The 18856-nt window shown below is 51.6% G+C and overlaps 1 protein-coding gene across 1 annotated transcript in view; it reads left to right on the forward strand.

Moving 5' to 3' along the window:
* Positions 1-18856, forward strand: part of LOC127482320 (protein CEPU-1) — a 353430-nt gene that overhangs the window by 87901 nt on the left and 246673 nt on the right. The window lies entirely within an intron of this gene.

Below are 18856 nucleotides of genomic sequence, written 5' to 3' on the forward strand. Positions count from 1 at the left end.
CAGGCTTGCACAAGTGGCTTTGCAGTGGCTGTGGGCCCTGAGTGAAGATGGTGATGCTCATGGGTCTGACCCATCAGACTATTCTCCCTCCCATTGTCACCACTGAGCCATCCCAGGATGGTTTGGGTTGGAAGGGACCTTGCAGATCATCTTGTTCCAACCTCCCCATGGAAAGGGACACCTTCTGCTATCCCAAGCCCTGTTCAATCAGCACTCCAGGGATGGGGCAGCCACAGTTTCTCTGGGTAACCTGTGCCAGGCCTCCCCACCCTCACAGGGAAGAATTTCTTCCCAATATCCCATCTAACCCTGCCCTCTGGCAGTGGGAAGCCATTCCCCCTTGTCCTGTCCCTCCAGGCCCTTGTCCAAAGTCCTTCTCTCACCATTCCTGGTCTGCAGGTGGTGGATGCTTCCAAATCCCAATTTGCCCCAGTGGCTCCTTTGCAAATCTGAATTATTTTTCCCTTACACTGAGTAGTGGGTGCTGACAGTGGATGTGGTGTGGCAGAGCTTGAACACATTCCCAGAAATGGTGGATGGATCGGAAGCCTTCCGTGTTCTGGGGGTCTGATTCCAACCATCCTTCCTGCTGCCCCATGGAACTGAGGTCCTGGATCCCTTCCTTATGTGGGGACCAAGGGACAAACTCAGTCCTGGAAGCACCTCTGGCTGCTGGCCTCTCTCCAGTGCCTTGCATCACGAGCACTGTGTGCCAAAGCCAAGCCTGTCGGGCAGGATTGGGATTTGTGGTTGAGCAGGACATGCAGGTCCCAGCTGTCTCCTTAAAGGCCAGTTATTACCTACATTTCCCACCTATTGATCCTGGTTCTACTGCCGTGCTCAGACATGGCTGGGAAAAAAGAACCATAAAAAGAAGGAAGAGGTTGGTTCTGTTCATTAATCTCCCCTGCTGCCGTTGCTGGGAGGAGCAGAGCCTGAAGGCTCAATTTAGCCTTGCTGGCTGCAGCTCGGGACACATGGCAGCTTCCATCACCTCCCCTGGGGAGACTTTCCCTCCCCACATCCACCTCCAGCTGTTTATCCCTTGCAGTACCGAGCCTTGGTGGGGGGACATGAATTGGGGGCACTCTGGGCATTGCCTCCTGCCCCCAGGGGGGTGAGGATGGGGTATGGGGGGAGCTGGGGGGCAGGAGTTGGGACTGACGAGGTCAGTGGTGTCTGTCTCCTCCACTTGCAGGATTGGGAACTGCTGTGAGATCTCTAGGGACGGTTCTTTCCGAGATCTGAGGGTTTTATCTGGAAGTGGAAGGATTGGGATTCCTAAGTCTCCGTTCCTAAGATGGCACTGTGAGTGCTGTCACCATCTCAGGTGTATCTGTCACCTGCCAGAGCAGGGAGGGAATTACAGGGGTGAGAGGGACATCTTGGCTCTCACTCTAAATATCCCAGCTAAAGAGATGCAAATCTGGGTCCCCTGGACCTCCTGCAGCACAAGGAATTGCATTTGTCCTGAGGGAGATGGAATTCAGAGTGTGCTGCTGCAGCTGATCCCTCCTGCTGGGCTGGGGCAGAGCTGGGGGGTCTGTGCCTGTCCCAGCAGTGTTTGCAGGGTGAGTGTGCCAGAAATGGAGTCAGGGGATCACAGGAGCAGGGATTGTTTGGGGTTGGAAGGGACCCTGAAGATCATCTCATTCCACCCCCTGCCATGGGCAGGGACACCTTCCACTAGCCCAGGTTGCTCCAAGCCCTGTCCAACCTGGCCTTGGACACTTCCAGGGATGGGGCAGCCACAGCTTCTCTGGGCAACCTGTGCCAGGGCCTCCCCACCCTCACAGGGAACAATTCTTTCCCAGTATCCCATCTATCCCTGCCCTCTGGCAGTGGGAAGCCATTCCCTGTGTCCTGTCCCTCCCTCCCTTGTCCCCAGTCCCTCTCCAGCTCTCCTGGAGCCCCTTTAGGCCCTGGAAGGGGCTCTCAGGTCTCCCTGGAGTCTTCTCTCCCCCAGGTGAACCCCCCCAGCTCTCCCAGCCTGGCTCCAGAGCAGAGGGGCTCCAGCCTTCTGAGCTTCTTTGTGACCTCCTCTGGATTTGCTCCAGCAGCTCCACATCATTTTTATGTTAAGAACCACTCATCATGGCTCATGACTGCTTCCCCAAAAACCCTCTGACTCCCACCTTCCCAGTTATCCTCTTCCCCTCCCCTGGGCTTGGCAGGACTGAGAAGCATCAGCTCGTTTGGGAAGTTCCTCCCTCTTGCACTGTGTGTATCATGACTGGCCTGTTTGGACATCTCTGTTTTTCCTTCTAATTTGTCTGAACAGATGCTCAGGAATTATTTGTTTGGGGGATTACTCCAAGACAAGAGTTATTCTTTCATCCTGCTATTCCCAGCAGCCACGAGCATCTCTAGTCCCCAATTATTTTGCAGTTTACATTCAGCAGGTGTTGCCACATCAAAATGCAGACACTCGGATTTCTCTCCCACTCTCTCCAAGTGTCCAGCCTTTGCAATCACAGGTAGGATTTTGGAATGCCAGGGAGAAACCTCCTCTTCCCTTGAGGCAAGAAACGACTCAAAGCAGGGACCAAAAGCAGCTTTTAGGTTAGGAAGGTGAAAAAGCCATCCTGGTCTTTTCCAATCTGATTTTGAAGGACTAAACTCCTGCTGCAGGTTTGGGATCAACAATAGTGGGAGCCCTTTCCGCAGGTTTGCATGGAATTGGTTAATATGGATTTCCAGAAGGCGAGTTTTGAGCAGGTCTCTTTGAAAACTTTAACTTGTAAAAGTTAAAGGGAAAAAATTTTATTCCAGTAGGGAATAAAACTGGCATCATCAGAGCCTTTCTAGTGGAGCAACACAGCTTGAACTGGACTAATGAGCCTGAGACTTAAAAAAAAATTATATATATATATATATATATCTTGCCTTTTTAACTTTGAAGTATTGGCAGTTGGAGATCTGGGCTGCAGACACGTGATGTTGGATGGCCACTATTTACTCCAGGTTTACTCCATCGTTGCAAGAGGCTCCTGTCCCCCTGTGACACTGCCCAGTGCCCAGAAGTGACATGAAGTGGCTGCACAGTTTTCCCTGGGGGTATCCAGGACCTGGGAGATGGGACAGGGGTTTCCTCCTCGCCATAATGCTGAGTCAGCACGATGCAGGAAGTTGAATAAGGGATTGGGCAACTGGGATTCTCCTTTTGGGGCGGAAAGATCTTTACCTGCAGATAAAAGAAATCACAAAGTGAACTAACAAGCTGAAATTGTTGTAGCCAGGCCGGGTAATTCCCCTGCTGGCAGGCAGTGTCCTTGCAGGATGTGAGCTCGGAGCAGCACCAGTCCCTGCCTCATTCCTCTCTTGCCCAGGTGCTCCAAGGGGGTCTTCAGGCGATTTACGGCTGACTCAGGAGATCAATCTCTCCTGGCAGATGGGAGGGAACTCATTTTGGGGGTTTGAAGCAAACACAGTTAAATCTTCTTTTCCCAGCTGAGCTGCTTGTCTTGGAATGACAAGAGGGCGGATGGCTGGGAGCTCTTCCCTGCCTCTGCTGTGAGTCCCAGGGATGCTCCTGCCCTGCTCCTGGCTCTGCAGACTGGGCATGGCTTCACTGAGGGGGGCAGGTGCTGTGGGGACCTGGCATGGGGAGGGGTGCAGGCTCATCCCCACGAGGGGCTGTGGCAACACATTTTGTAGGAGGAAACCCCCAAATGCAGTGATTTATCCAGCAGAGCTGAGAGACAACCTGCTCATGGGGGTCCAACCCCAGAGCTGCCACTTCTCCATGTCTCTAGGACAGCTTGCTGCCCTCTTTTTTTTGATGGCTTGGAGTGAAGTGGTCTGCAATTGTCATGGAAACAAGCTTGGATGCAGGACCAGGTGGCAACAGGCAGCACAGAGCCATCTGACCCTTGCCTGCCTCTGATTTCCCCCTGCCATCCTCACTCCAAACCCCCCCAGTGTCTCTGCCAGCCTCTCACAAACCGGCTTTCCAAGGAAGGATGCTCAGCATGGAGTGAAAGCAGTGGGTTGCTCCGAAACTCAGCAGGAGATCCCACCTTTCTGATGGGCTTTGTGTTGCCTGAATTCTGGGGGGTGATTCCACCACCCCAAATTCCCTCTGTTCCAGGCCCAGGGGGAATTTCTGAGCAAGTGGAAGTTGTCAGAAAAGATATCCCAGGTCAAAAAGAGGGAAGTATCCATATCAAATTGTACCTGAGGCAGAAATCCTCTGCTCTGATTGATGTTACAGGAGGAAAATTGAAGTGAAATGCTTGGAGTTTATCAGAGAGATGAAAATTGACAATTTTACCTTTTTATTCCTTTGGTTTCGATGCCATTGCTCAGGTTTGGAGTTTGCTTCTTGACAAGTGGGATACAAAGGCAGGATCTGTGGGTAGCCAGTCCTGGCTCACAGCCAGACCTCGTGGGAGTCACGAAGTCCCCTTCCAAGTCCCTCACAGGACTCCTCCTTAGCATTAACACCTCTGTTACTGGGGCACAGCCCCGGAGACAGGTTTGGAGGCTGGAAGAGCTCCGAAATAACTTTTTCTCAGTGCCCAGATTCCCGATACAAGCGAAAGCACTTCGGAAAGGTCCCAGCTGCTGGCAGGGAAGCGGGGCTGCTCAGCCAGGCGGGACGGAGAGGCTCATGATACAGCGACGCGGGGCCGGAGAACGACAGCCCTGTCACGCTGACTTATGATGGATGAGGAAAAATCCCATTTCTCATCGGCGGGGGGAAGATGTGAAGTGTAAAGAAGGATGCACCAGGAGTCTCCGGGCGATTCATCTTGTGGCGGGCGTGCTCCCGGGGTCGGCAGAGGAGAGGGAGAGAGAGAGTGTGTTGGCAAAGCCAAAAGGCACGGGAGGAAAAAAAAAAAAAGGAGGGGTGGAGGAGAAAATTCATTATGTGAAGGATAATCTCAGAGGGAAATATCAAAATGTCAGCGGCACCCCAGATAGGGGAGAGGAGAAAATGAACTGGGGGCATTTGTCACCTGCTTAACCAGGCGTGGATCCAGCAGAGCGGCTGCGATGGGAAGCGCTGAGCAGGAGGGAGTGGGGCAGGAGGGCAGCTGGATTCCATGGAGCAGGGGAATTTTGCCATCAGGGCTGGGCTCTGCCTTGCAGGCAGTGTCTGCTCAGAGCCATGATTGGCACTTTGCTGGTTTTTTTTCATGTAAGTTAAATAAATGACCACATCCCCACTCCGTGGGAGCTGCTCTTCACCTCTCGGGAATTTAAAATCTCAGGGGTGTTTTTTAGTCTCAAGAGGTGATGACATCCTGCTGGCAGAGCAAGGGCCAGAGACCTCCCTGCTTGGCCACTGGTTCTGGTCCCATTAAATGCTGTGGAGCCCCAGTAGCCACAGCAGGGAGTGGAGGGGGCAAATATTTGCCCAGCTGGAATCAGCTTGGCCACATCCTGAGCTTCATTCTTGTCACAAAGAGGAGCAGTTTCCAGACCAGGAGCTGAGCTCCCATCTGGACTTCAGTCTGAAAGAAAGTCAAGACCAAGCTCTGCTAGAAGATAAAACCTTGATATTCTCCCTGGCCAGGGTTTTGAGGGTTTTTTTTAGTGTTTTATCCCGCCCTAGAGTGAATTTACATGCCCTGCAGGAGCTGGGGAAGGGTCTGTGCTCTGGGAGGACAGTGCCTTGTTTTCCATTGGGAAAATCTAAAAAGCAGTTTTGCTTCAATAAATCTCTTGGGTCAGGTGGCAGCAGTAAATAGCTGGGGCGTTTAGGAATGAGCCATTTATTTCTGAGTGTCACCAAACCCAGCAGCACTTTCGGCTCCATATCCTGGGAGAAGGTTTAGTAGCTGGAGTCCCAGGGTTTGGGATAACAGTTGGGGCTTGACACCAAATAAAAATCCCCTATTAAAGAAATCAGCTTAATTTACTGTGTGAAATGAAGCAACTTAAACTGCTCCCAAACAGACAATATATTGTACTTTTTTAGTGGGAGTGGGAAAATTATCGGAAGGCTCGGCAAGCAGCCTGTTGGTCTCCTGCCCGTGCTGCTCCCGGGGTTCTGATGGATGCTCCATGCCTTTCTTCCCCACTGGAAAACCCTTCCTTGTCCAGGTGACGCACAAACCCCACAGATGGGAGCACTCAGCATCTCACAGCTGCTCTCCGACAGGCTCTACAGCATCCAGGGAGCTGCTGAGTCCATCCTGGGAGCTTTTGGAGATGATTCTGCCTGTGCCTAAAACCAAATCCATGCTGAGGAAGAAGCTGCAGACCCTCTGTATGAGTGTTCCTGTGTGATGTGTTGTGGTGATCAAGGAGGAGACCCCTGCACTGAGCTCCTTCAAACCCAGCAGGGACCCAGCAAGGTCTTCTCCAAACTTAATTCCGTGGTTTTTGAAGCAAAGGAGCATTGGTGAAGGCTTTGGGTGGGTGGGAGGCATCAAAACACCACTCTGGACCCCATTCCGCCCTCCTAAAAAACCGGTGTGTCTGGATCTGCACCTCATTTTCCCCGTTTTCCCGATGCTTTTTCCACCTGATTTGGCTGAAACTTCTCCCCCCCGGTGTCCTTCAGCAGAGATAAACCCTGACTGACTTTCCCCATCGATCCTCACCGCGAGCATGGTGGGGAACCAGAGCTGTAAGTGCCACTTTCTTTTCGCCGCCGCTCCTCTAAGTGAGACTTTCCTCGGCGAATCTTGAAAGGGAAAAAAAACAAGTCTCCTCCACAGCCGGAGAGCCCCTTCTCCTTCCCGCCCCAGGAAACCACGGTACAACTTGAAACCGATTAATAATACACAAAGGGATGAGGTGGTTGGGCAAAGTGCGCCGGTTTCCTCGGCTACCTTGTGTTATGCTTTTATTAAGCCGCGATCTAAAGCGAAGGAGAGGGAGTGATTTTATAGCCTGCAGCGTCTTGTTTGCAGATTATTTTCCAAAGATGCTCGGTAGAATATCAATTGCCTGAGCTGAGACATCCCGGCAGGTGCTGCCTTGCACCGAGGATCTGCACGAGTCGGCGCAGCCCCTCCCGGCAGCCGTGTGCTGATCCCATGCTGGCTTGGGATGGGGATGGACCCTGGGGCTGGGGAGAGGATTTTGGGGTGGGCAGAGGGCTGGAAGCGCAGGGGGTGATGGGGTGCTAAGCCAAAGCCCTGCTGCCTGTGCTGTTCCATCCTCCACCCCCTGAATGCAGAGGTTTCTGGGGGAGCACAGATGCTCAGCCCTGCACGCCCAGGTTTCAGTGGCGTCGCTCATTAGCATGTGCAGGGAGTGATGAGGCTGCTGGAGTTTGGACGGGGGACAAGGAAACAGCCCATGTGTCAGATGGCAGGGAAGGGCAAAAGGGAAGGAAAAATGGGAGGGGGACCAGGGGAGCGCTGGGACTCTCCCAAAGTGCACAGGGACAGAGCCAGGCGCCTGGCTGCCCCTCAGCCCCCTGACCTGGCTGCTGGGTTGTGCTACTCGAGTTAAAAGCGTCTTTTCTCTCCCTCGTGGGGATGGATGGAGGACAGCTCGGGGTGATTGGCATCCTCCCTCATTGCTGCAGAGAAAGCAGCTGAATTCCTGAACGTACAGCAGGAAAAAAAAGGGGGAAAGAAGCTAAGCAGGGGTTTGGCTTCAGGAAAGAAATACTTGCTGGTTCTTTGTGATGCTCTGAGCCCCCCATGATCCCTTGGAGCCCTCTTAAGCGCAGTCAGTGGAGGGTGCAGACAGGTTCCTGCCATCAGGCAGAAGCTTCCCGAGATCCACAAAGCCCAATCAGCAGGAGAGGAACAATCGAGGCGCCGGCGGTCTCGGAGCTCTTCAGCTGATGAAGAAGAGCAGGGCCTGGACAAATCTGGAATAAGAAATGAGCCGCTGAGGAGGAACACCTAGTGACCTAGCTGGGGAGAGGAGGGGAAAAAGTTCTCCTCTATTACTTGTGTGTCTTTTCAGAGCATCTTTAATCATATCCCACGTCATCTTCATCAGAGGGAAGGTGGTAATCAAGGCAGCTGCCTGGGGACGATGCTGTGCCTTTTTGCTGCCAAGGCTGTTCTTTTTGGGGTAGTCAGGAGAGCAGCTCTGGAGTGTGGGAGTGCATCTGGGAGGTGTTTGGCTTCTTATTTTTTTATTGTAGCCACTTAGGAGTTGGCTCACATTGTGCTAAGGGCAGGGATTGAGATTCTCTTGCCCAGGGGGGTAACGAAAGACAAATGCAATGTAGGCTCTTATTTTTTTCCTCCTGCCTTCTCTCTTTGTAGTGGTAAAATGATAGAATTTCATGCAGTCAATTGAGGCTATTGAGTTGTTTTGCCACTAAAGTTCTGGAGCATTGACTGTATAGATTCACAGTGTCCCCTCGCAATAACATCCCTTTTAACAACGTGCTATCAAGGGAGAGCTGTGCAGGCTTTAAAAGGTTTTCCAGGATTGTATTTCTCTCTCTCTCTCCCCTCTCAATGTGCTGAAAGCAAACCAGGGGAAGGTTTCAAGGGAAGCAGGAGGCCCCAAGCCAAGGCCATGAGGGAATTGGTCGTGCCTGTGTCCTGCTTGATGGCAAGACACCAAATCCCAGATTTTCTTGGGGCTGGGGACACATGGGAGGCTCATTTCTTCCCTGCTGGGTCCATCAATCCAGCTCTTGGCTCCTCCAGGAGTTACTGGGAGACAGCTAATGTTTTGTACTTACAGTAAAGGAAGGGATAAAAGGAATGCAAACCCAAGGTTGAGAGGGAAAGCAAACAGCTCAAAACCCCTATTTTCTCTGAATTCCTGTGATTTCCCCCACTCTGTGTGTGCTCACCCTCATTTTCTGTTAGCTCTGGTCTGCTGCCCAAAGGAGGGACCTTTGCTTGAACTGAACAGCACAGGGACGTGCCAGGTCCTGAGTTCCTGGGAGAAATCCCATCGTGGGCCCTCCCAGCCGTGATTCAGAGCTGCTGTTGGTCTTTGCTCTCTGTAGGCAGCAAAAATGGGATTTTCCTTCGAAAGGGAAGAGCAGCTTTGCTGTGCATCCCTTGGTGTGGTCCCTGTGGCTGTTGCTGCCCTGAGTCACATGTGGGCACCCAGGGGGTCCCAGGGGGGGCTGGGAACGCTGGGCAGACCCCAGTAGGTTCAGAGCCTTGGGGTGTAATCCAGGTGAGATGAGCTGCAGCCCAAAAAGGGCTCAGGAAGTGTGAGCCAGGGTGAGGCTCAGCCCCCTGGGCTGTTTGTGGTGTTCAGTGGGGCAAATTAGAGAATCCCAGAGTGCTTTGGGGTGAAAGGGACCTCAAAGCTCATCTCAATTCCACCCCTCATTCCATGGGCAGGGGCACCTTCCACTTTGGGGTGAAAGGGACCTCAAAGCTCATCTCAGTTCCACCCCTCATTCCATGGGCAGGGGCACCTTCCACTAGACCAGATCTTGGCAGCTCCAGATCCCCACAGGTCTCCTGGGAAGCTCTGTGCCCGTGCCTGCTCTGGGAGCATTCCAACCCTCCCACCAGCCCATCCATAATGCAGATCTCCCCGGGTGTCCTTGCTGCAATATCCCTGCTGCTGATCAGGCTGGGGCTGGGATATTTATGAAACTCAGCTTTCCAAATCTCAGCCTGTTTTAACCTTCACTCCTCGCTTTCCTGGCTCTTCGGTGTGTGCTCTTTTAATAACTGTAACCCATCTGATAATGTTGTTATAAATTAATGATCTGTTTACAACCTTAACTCTGTTTTAATGAAGACTTTTTTTGTTGAGGAAAATAAAAGCTGCTGTAATTATACCTTGTAACTGCAGGGTTTTATAGCCGGTGAACTCATCCAACAAGCAATTTCGATTAGTTTATCCAGGCAAATATTCTGGTGTTGATTTCATACATATAAAAAAACACACACAGCTATTTCCATGAGCAGCAGAAATAATTATTCCTGGATCCCTGTGCCTGTGTCTCGAGAGCAAACTCGTGCTAGATTTTCTCACGCTTAAAAGAAGTTGAATTCACAGTCCTGCCTTTCTCTGGGTAAAAGCATTAATAGTATCTTTCATCTGACTGGTTGCCTATTTTCCTCAAACTTGTGTCTTGGAGATAAATGTGTCCTTCCATCAGATTTTATTGAAATGGGTTATAAGGTTTAGAAAGCACTGGAGATGTGGAAAGGAAAGAGCCAGGCAGGCACTGCCGGTGTGTGAGGCTCATTTCCTCAGGAAACCAGGCTGAAAATACTTCAGGTGCCATTAAAAAGTTGGAGCTGTCGTTTCAGGGTAAAGCTTCAGAGAGACTTGGAAGGTGTTTTCCAAGTGGTTAGTTCAGTGTCTGTTTCCCAAAGTGCCCAGCTTGGATTGCTGGAACAATTCCTGCATTTCTGAGGAACTCAACTCAGTGTTGAGCCCACTGGAAAATTCAGCTGTTTCTTTTGGTACCTACGTGGAGCTGGGTCCACCAGATCCTTCTGGAGATGTGGGCCATCACAACATGTTGGTACCTTGGTTTCATTTTACTGGAGACTCCCAGGTGTCCTGAGATTCACCAACAAGCCTTTGCTTTCCCCCAGCTCAGGTTGGACCTGACTACCAGAACCTTTCTGGCAAGGAGAAAGAAGGAGAGCAAAGGGATTGGGAGCAAATGGGTTGGGATTTGGGGCACCTCAGTTTTAGGGGGCCTTCAAAGCTGTGCCAAAGGCAGAATTATAGAGGGGATTGCAGTTGGGAGCATCTGGGTTTGGATGTCCAGAAATGCCTTTGGGATTGAGAAAATCAGGTCAGCCTTCCCTGCTCGTGCTGCTGCAGAGGAGTGCACGAGGATGGTGATCCCACCACCTCAGGAGGCTTCCTTCTCCTGTCTCCAAGCCATCCCTTCTTCTATCCACCTGGAAATTCCCCCCTAAAGATTTGCTTCCTCCTCTCAACCCTGTTGAGAATGGGTTGGGTGGAAAAGGACCTTAAAGCTCATCTTCTTCCACCCCCTGCCATGGGCAGGGACACCTCCCACTAGCCCAGGTTGCTCCAAGCCCCGTCCAACCTGGCCTTGGACACTTCCAGGGGTGGGGAAGCCACAGCTTCTCTGGACAACCTGTGCCAAGGCAGTTCTTGGACAATCTGTGCCACCCTCACAGTTCCTGGGAATCTGCAAGATTCCGGGATGTTTTGGAAAAGTTCTGATGGTCACTATCCACAGTGAACTCTGGGATTATTGTGCCCACCCTTCCTTGCACATTGTGTCCCAGCCCTCCCTGTTCCCTGCTCTCGTGTTCCTTCACCCCCTGCTGCTGTTTGCCATGGACATTCCTTCTCCCAGTGCTGGTTGGAGCCTCCCATCTTCCCAGCTTTCTGCTCATGTTGGATGTGCAGGTTTAAAAATAACCAGTGTTGGGCATGAAATGGGAATTCTGGCTAATGAGGGCACTGGGAATGGTGCCACTCGGTGCCCATGGTCACTTCAGTTCACACCTGGCATAAAACCTGCAGGGTTTGTGCCTCAGAAACAGCCTCTGCCACCTTGGGGGTGGAACTTATGTGGTGTTTCTCTGTAGGTCCCCTCCTATGGAAAAAACGAATTTCCTGGAGGTTTTCCTTACTTTATTAGAGCCTTCTCCCTGCAGTAGGACTCTGCCTCTGCCCTGTGCATTCCCCACTTCACCATGATATCAGTAATAATAGTAGGATGTTTTTTTTTCCGTGGGGACTGTCTAGGAATGACCCTGGAGCAGGGACATGCTCTCCCTGCTGGCACGTGGAGCTGCATCCCTGCCCTGCAATCGATTCCTCCAATTCCAGTCGCCCGTTGCAACAACAAAAAGTTGTACCAAAAGCATTTCCCACCCCTGAAAATCCATTACAGCCCCTGTCACCACTCTCTTCTCACAGTTGCTTTTTTAAAATTTATTCTATTTTCTTTTTTCTTGCTGGGTTCAATGGGGCTGTTTTCCCACCCTGATTACAAGGAGTTATCGGAGAAATCCTTTGCCAGGTGTCAGCCTGAGGCAGCCGGAGTCGGAGTTATCAGTATTTGAACAGGTATGAAACAGGCTCCTGGCCACGGGCTGGGGTGATGTCCTTCCTCGTGTCCTTGTGACAGGCAGGAGGGATCAGCTAATTAAAGATCCTGAGGAACTGGGCTCAGACCTGAGCCTGGCCAGCCCCAGGAACTCCAGTTCTCCGTGCGTGGGATGAGGTCCCCAGATGCTGAACCAGGACCGTGCCTGGGGATGCTCCCCCTGCTTTGAGCCACCAAAACTGCTTTTAGATCCAGCACCACATCTTAAAATTCCTTCTTCCTCTTTCTTAAGTGCAGAGCTGCAGGCGGCGGTTTTCGATCATTTTATTGGACTTATGTATTTATTATTTTTTTCAATTCCCGAGCGACGCTGGTTATCTGAACCTCGGGGTGGGAGGGGGAATGCCGCGAAAAATCTATGCCTTAATTTTCTCTCTGGTTTTTTTTTCCTCTTCTTTTCTCCACCAAGAATCTGCATAAAGCTCCTCCACGTATCATTTATTCACCCGTATTTCCGAGCGAGAGGCTCTGCCTTCTTATGGAGATGTCATTTGCAAAATAATAAGGTCCTGCTTGCTGCAAGGAGAGCACCCCCCGCTCTTCCCCCACGGGGTCATTGCCTCCAAATTATAAATCTTTTTAACCATTGCCTCGTGGGTATCCACGAGCACAGCTCTCAGATTAATTCCAGGTCTGCTTCCTTGTCTTCTCCTTTGCTTTTTTTTCTCCCTGCCGTGCACATAAACCACCCGGCTCTCGAGTGTCGGATCTTTATTCCTAATTGGGTCGCATCAGAGGATCTGTGCCTTCAGCTGCTGAGGTTCCTGCCTTGTGTAGGGACGTAAGTCACAGATATCATCAGATAATTAAGCTGCTAGTAGGTGTTGGAAGTGGTGCTCCCCTGTTTGATCCCTTCCCATGCCGTACAACCACGGCACTGCTGGGCTGCTGAGGGGGGAGCTGGGGCATCCCTGAAAAAGGACTTTATTTTTATTTACAGGGCTCTTCCCGCAGCAGGTCACTGTGTAAATGAGGAGGGAGAGTGGGACTCCAAAAAGGCCTTTTTTTTTTCGGCCTCTGGCCATCCTATCCAGCAGGACATGATGCAGGACAGAACACGTGGAACCAGGGATGCAGCACTGACTTCACAGCCCTTCTCCCAGACTCCAAACTCATGGACTCAGCCCTTATCTCTAATGTGGCTCCTTCCAGAGCCAAGGGAACTGTGCTGTGCCAGCAGTGAATCCCTTCCTATATAAAGATGCTTTTATGGGACATCTCCCCTGAGCCCACCCCTTTGCCCTCTTCCTTAAACTTTGGATTTTTTCCTCTGCCTCTGCCCCCAAACCCACCTGGGGCTGAACCAGCTGCATCCCAGGAGCTGCTCACATGGCCACACTCGCAGGGGGGGAATTATTAATGACCCCAGGTGTAATTGTATGTCTTAAGCCTTGCTCAGGCTCCGCTGACATCTTTCCAGAGGAGGGAGGAGGGGTTTCAGGGAGACACCTTGCTGTTTAATAAATAAAAGAAGAGATTCATAAAGTGTCTGGCAAGCACATTCCTCACATAGAAATGTTACGGAATAACACGGGATGAATAATAGAAAAGGTTATTGAAAAATTCATAATTTCCAAGCGCCAGTGAAGGCCAGGCTTCCATGCCGTTTATTTGCCTGTAGAAAAGTGATTAAAATATATATTATTGTCCTGTCTATAGGAAAATGTATTATTAAGTGGATACTGGCATGACATTTGAAAAATCCATTTCATTCCACTTAGTGGCGGGCGGTGGGAGGGGAAGGGGGGGGTCCTTTCTCCCGCTCTGGTTTTCAGGGCGTTCTAGTCAGGCCTTCAGAAAAAAACAGCGAAAATATAAAGAGGGGGGAGGGTTTAATTACAGCCCCCTCTGCCTCCCAGCAGCGCCCTTCGCTCTCCATTTTCGTGCCTTTTGCCTCAAAAGTGAAATGAGATTCCTGCACTTTTTATTTATGGCTTTAATTGCCGAGGGTGGGAGGCGAGGACGGGCGGTGGGTTTGCTCAGGGTGGGGATTGGGGGTTTTTTCTCTGTGGGTGGAGGGTTCTGCCGTGGTTTTGGGTGCTTTTCAGAGGCTCTCATTAGGTGACAGTCTCCTGATGTTGACCTGGACATCAGCTCAGCCTCAGTGGCCTGGAAGCAGAGGGACTGTCCTGCCTCCAGGCTGTGCTGGTGACATCCAGGTTGTCACACTGGGCTCATCCCTCTTGTTTTTGGGGGGTTTGCAGTTGTTCTATAAACCTGAGTCCGTGCACATGCCATGCTTTCAGACCTGTCCTGAGTGTTGGCTTGGGAAGTTGGAGGATTTGGAGGTATTTTTGGGATGCTGGCTGGATTTCCTGGGCTTGACCCCTCTCCTAATCCCTGCAGGCAGCCCATTGGTACAAAGAGGGGTGAGAAATTGTGCCAGGAAGTTTCCTTGAAAAAATTCCAGGGTTTTGATCAATATAACTGAAAATAGCTCCAAGTTATCCTGCTGGTCTTGTCCCCTTGGATAAGTTAGTGAGAGTCTCCCTGCTCCCTGTGAAGGGTGGGTGCTTTGGGGATGGGTGGGATGCAGAGGTCACTGGGCAGACCAGGGCAAACCAGAGGGTGGACTTGTCTTGCACCCATGGGATCCTGTTCCTACAGAACTCCATGTAAAAAAACCACCTTTCCATTGGCAAAAGATACGGCTCATCCAGCAGTTCAGTTTGGGGCACTTGGCTTTTTTTCTCCAAGAGCATCTCCATGAGATGGGCATTTTGGGTGGGAAAGTTGTGCCATGAAAAGCCATGGGCATTTTCAACACCTGCTGAATTTATCTGGGGACTAAAAGGCAAGAACTGTCCCCTCTGCTCCCTTGGTGTCCGTGGGGATGTGTCATTCCACATTAGCCTGGATCCACCCTCCAGAAGAGAGGTGGCAGCTTTGCTCCCCCCTCCCTGTCAGAGCTCGAGCAGAGTCTATATTTGCTGCGTTAATGACTCGGAGCCAATCTCCAGCTCCTCTTCAGTTTTATTCATAGATCCCATCTGGGACTGTCGGAAATAGAAAGGCAAAACCTGCAAAGAAGCCATGTGGCAGGAGAGGACATGAGGCAAGAGCTGCTTCTAAAAAGAAAGCAAGGCTTGGGATTGACTTAAATCTATTCCTCAATCTGGAAGGATTTGCCACGTATCTTCAATTAAAACAATTTAAAAGACAGAGACGCTGCTTTTATGGTTTTAATGAAATGTTTTGATTGTGAGGGAGTGTTCAAAATTGAACAGGGCCTTCAGCATCTCCAAAAAGCAGCTCCCATCATATCTGGAGGTACCTCCATCCATCCTTCCCTTGTGTGGAAAGGCTCAGACCCTGCCTCTCAAATTAGATAACTTAAAATACATAAAGCCAAGCGTGTCTGAGATGCAGAGGTGTTCATTGTGTAAAGCTCTTTAAGTCTGCATGGAAAATCAGGCTGGGAGGACAGGAATATAGAGATCTCTCTGCAAAGGAGAACTTAATGTACCCAGAAGCCGTTGATAGACTGTCTGATATCCGGAGTCACAGCCGGATGGGCAGCCTCTTCCTCTCCTGCCTGGAAAAGATACCTCTGAGCAGGAATAGAGGCTGTGCCCAGGAAAAACAGCAATATTTGGTGATGGGGGGCTGCAGCTGAGTCTTCACCTTAGAATTGTGAAGGATTAGGGGGCAAGGAGTGCGGGCAGGAGGAGGGATGATGACGTGGCAGCGACGGCTCCATGGTCAGCAGGGAAAAGGACTGGACACAACTTTTGCAATCAGCAATCTCTCCTTGCTTATTTATTTTCCTTTTCTCCCCCACCCTGCCTTACAATGCCCCCCCCTTGCCCCCCCCTTTTCTTTCCCTACCTCTCCCTGCCCATCCCCAATACCCATCTTGGAGGATCTAAATTAAAATCTGTTATCATTTCCCGGATAATCCCCTTTGATGCCCTGAATGCAGCAGAATCTGTCCTGCTTCAACCTTGCATGTAAGTGCTGATAGCTTTTGAACAGCTAAATGGCTTTGTATATCTCATACAAATGTCTGTCTCATCCAGGAGCTGGCAAGCCCCGCGCAGGCGGCTGGGGAAGCTTTATGAGTTACAAGTGGAATTACTTTGGAGAGATGCTAAGGAGGCCAAACCTTTCAGAGCACGTTCCCTTGGCATCTTCTGTCTGGCAGGGATGGGATTTGCATTGTCTTAACCTCTCAGAGCAGCTAATTGGTGTGGCGGTGCTGATGCCGTTTGTCATCGGGGTTTTCCTGCATCCAGCTCACTGTGCCAGCCTGGATCTGCCCCCTGGGGCTTGTCTAGGGATACGAGTTTGCCCCAGTCCAAGCTCCTTGTGAGCTTTGTTTTGAGGAGAGCTCGTGCAGGGACTTTATTCACACGTTTGGTGCAGAGCTGGGGGTGAAATGAGTGTTTCACAGAACCCCAGCATGGTTTGGGGTGGGAGGGACCCTAAAGATCACTTCATTGCAACCAAGCCTGCCAGGACAGGGACACCTTCCACTAGACCAGGCTGCTCAGAGCTGGTTTGTGCATCTCTACCCAGCCTGGCTCCCGGAGCAGTTGATGTCCCCAGCTCTGACCCTGATGTTCCCCCAGCAGAGCTGATGTTTGTGCTGGGGCTCCTGAGTTCATCCCCAGTGACTGACCACTTGTCCCTTTCCATCCTGCCTTTTCCCATCAGCTCTGGGGCTGTGGAAGCTCTGCCACACCCTCACTGCTCTGCCTGCCCTGGGGGTCTGTGTTGTGCCCAGGTGTAAGGTGAGGGATGCTTCCATCCTCAAACCAGCCTGTCCCAGCCCCACTCCTTGTGCTGCCATCCTTGCAGGAGAACACAGAACCTCGCAGAGGGAAGCTTCCCTCAGCAGGAGTATATTCCAAACTGGCTGAGTGGGGCTGGGAGCTGAGCAGGTTGCCAGTGTTCCCAGTACATCCCATGTCCATCACCTGCTTGTTGTGACTTAACCCCAGCTGGCAACTGTCCCCCAGCCCCAACCAGCACTGTGCTGCAAAATGCAGAGTGCAGCACAAAGCTGTCAAAAATAAAAGCCTCTCCATCCAGGGGACCAACCAGGAATTGCTGTAGCTGGTGACGTCTTTGTGCCCCCTCTGAGGACCCGGAGAGATCTGTGGGTGTCTGGGGAATTCAGGGGGAAAAAATTCTGCAGGAAGCTGGTAATAGTTTGGTAATGGCCCGATGACATGAGCTGATGTGGCAGGACACAGCTGGGACTGGGAAGCATCTTCCCAGCTCTCCAGGATATAAAACTGCAGCCCCCTGCTCGGGGAGCGAAAAGCCCTGAGGAGAGAGAATTAAAGGGAAGCAGCCAAAGGGAAAGGCAGGCAGGGCTTTATTTTTAAAAGAAAAAAAATAAATAAACCCTTTTTAGTTGCAATCACTTCTCTCCCATCAGTGCTTTGCTGCTCCTCTCTGGTGCAGAGCTGGGTAACGGTGGGTCCACATCCCTTGGTTAAATTGTGGGAGCATCAGTGATGGGTGGGGAGCTGCTGGGACTGCAGGAGAGGGGATGCTGTGTTTCTACACATCACCAGCCTTGTGTTCAGCTCAGGGGAGAGGACAGGGCACAGCCAGCACCAGCTGCATTCATCCCTCAAAGCTGCCTGTTGTGCAGGAATTCATCTGCCAAATCGGCCGGAGAGCCGGCAAAGAGCAGCAGAGTGGACTTAACCTCCCACCTCTGCTTGTGCTTCCTCAACAGAAAAACCCCAAACAAACTGCTCCTGCTGAGCAGGGACTTTATCTGAAAGGAGGAGAATGCAGGCAGCTGCTGGCTCAGGGCAGACAGCCCTGGCTTCTCCAGGTGTCCCCCTGGAAAGGAGGTTTCATCCCTGCTTGCTCTTTTCTCTCCAAAGGGTCTGAAATCTCCCAGCTGTGCCAGAAGGAGCTTCCCCTGGGAGGGGAACATAGGAGTTGAGATGCCATGGATGGTGGGGAGCTCCCAGAGCTGGGGCAGGAGGCAGGAGCTGACTTTGCAGTGTCAGATGGAGCTGTTCCCTGAGCTGTGGCACAGGTCTGGCACAGGAGCAGGCTCTGGATGGCACTGCTCTGCCTCCCTTCTAAGGAATGATGATTTTCCCCTTTGGACAGATGCTCGTGGCTGGGGACAGCAGCTGGTGCTGTGAGTGCCTGCAGGAAGAGCAGGGCTGGATGCAGCCCATCCCTCTGGGATGGCAGAGCCGCGGGCACAGCGCCCGCCTTGCCCCGCTGACGAGGGCCAGATGTGAGTCCCTGTGGCTGGTGACTCTGCTCCAGCAGTGGCTTCTGCCAGTGATGCTCCAGGTGCCCATGGGCAAGGTCAGCTCTTCCCAGGGCTCTGCCTGGCTTTGTCCCCTCTGCAGAGCTGGGATCTCGCCAGGGAACACGGTGGTTGGTTATTTTCGGGCTTTGGGATCAGAGCTGGTTGCTGTTGGTGACATGGAGGGCCTGAAGGAGGGCAGTTCCTTCCCTGGGGTGTGAGGATGCCGAGGGCAGAGATCTGAAGCTTGAACTCCCCAAATGAGCAGCATTTCACAGGCTGCTGCTCTGGGGCACTGGTGCGACGAGCTGCTTCCATCCTCTGTGTCCTCAGGGGCAGGAGCTCCTTCCCACTGATCCCTCTGCCTTCCCTGCTGCCTTCTCCCTGGGCTGAATCCAGAGGAAAAGCAAAAAGCACTCCCCCCCCCCCCTTAATGAACTCAGCATTAATCGCTTGTGTCAAATCCTTGTGCTAACAAGCTGAGGAAATCAAACAGGGCTCCCCGGGGAGAGCCGGGGAGTCAACACTCATCCATTAAAATGGTAATTTTGTATTTTTCACCGAGGCATTTGTCGCCTCTTGCCCTTGTGCTCTCGTTAGCGCTTTGGCCTTTAAATTATAGTGATTTAAAAAAAAAAAAAAAGAACAACTAAACCACAAAACCAGCTCTCATC

The sequence above is a fragment of the Manacus candei genome, unplaced genomic scaffold (genome assembly GCF_025592945.1).
Source record: "Manacus candei isolate 608988 ecotype Guabito, Panama unplaced genomic scaffold, ASM2559294v1 h1tg000086l, whole genome shotgun sequence".
NCBI lineage: Eukaryota > Metazoa > Chordata > Aves > Passeriformes > Pipridae > Manacus > Manacus candei.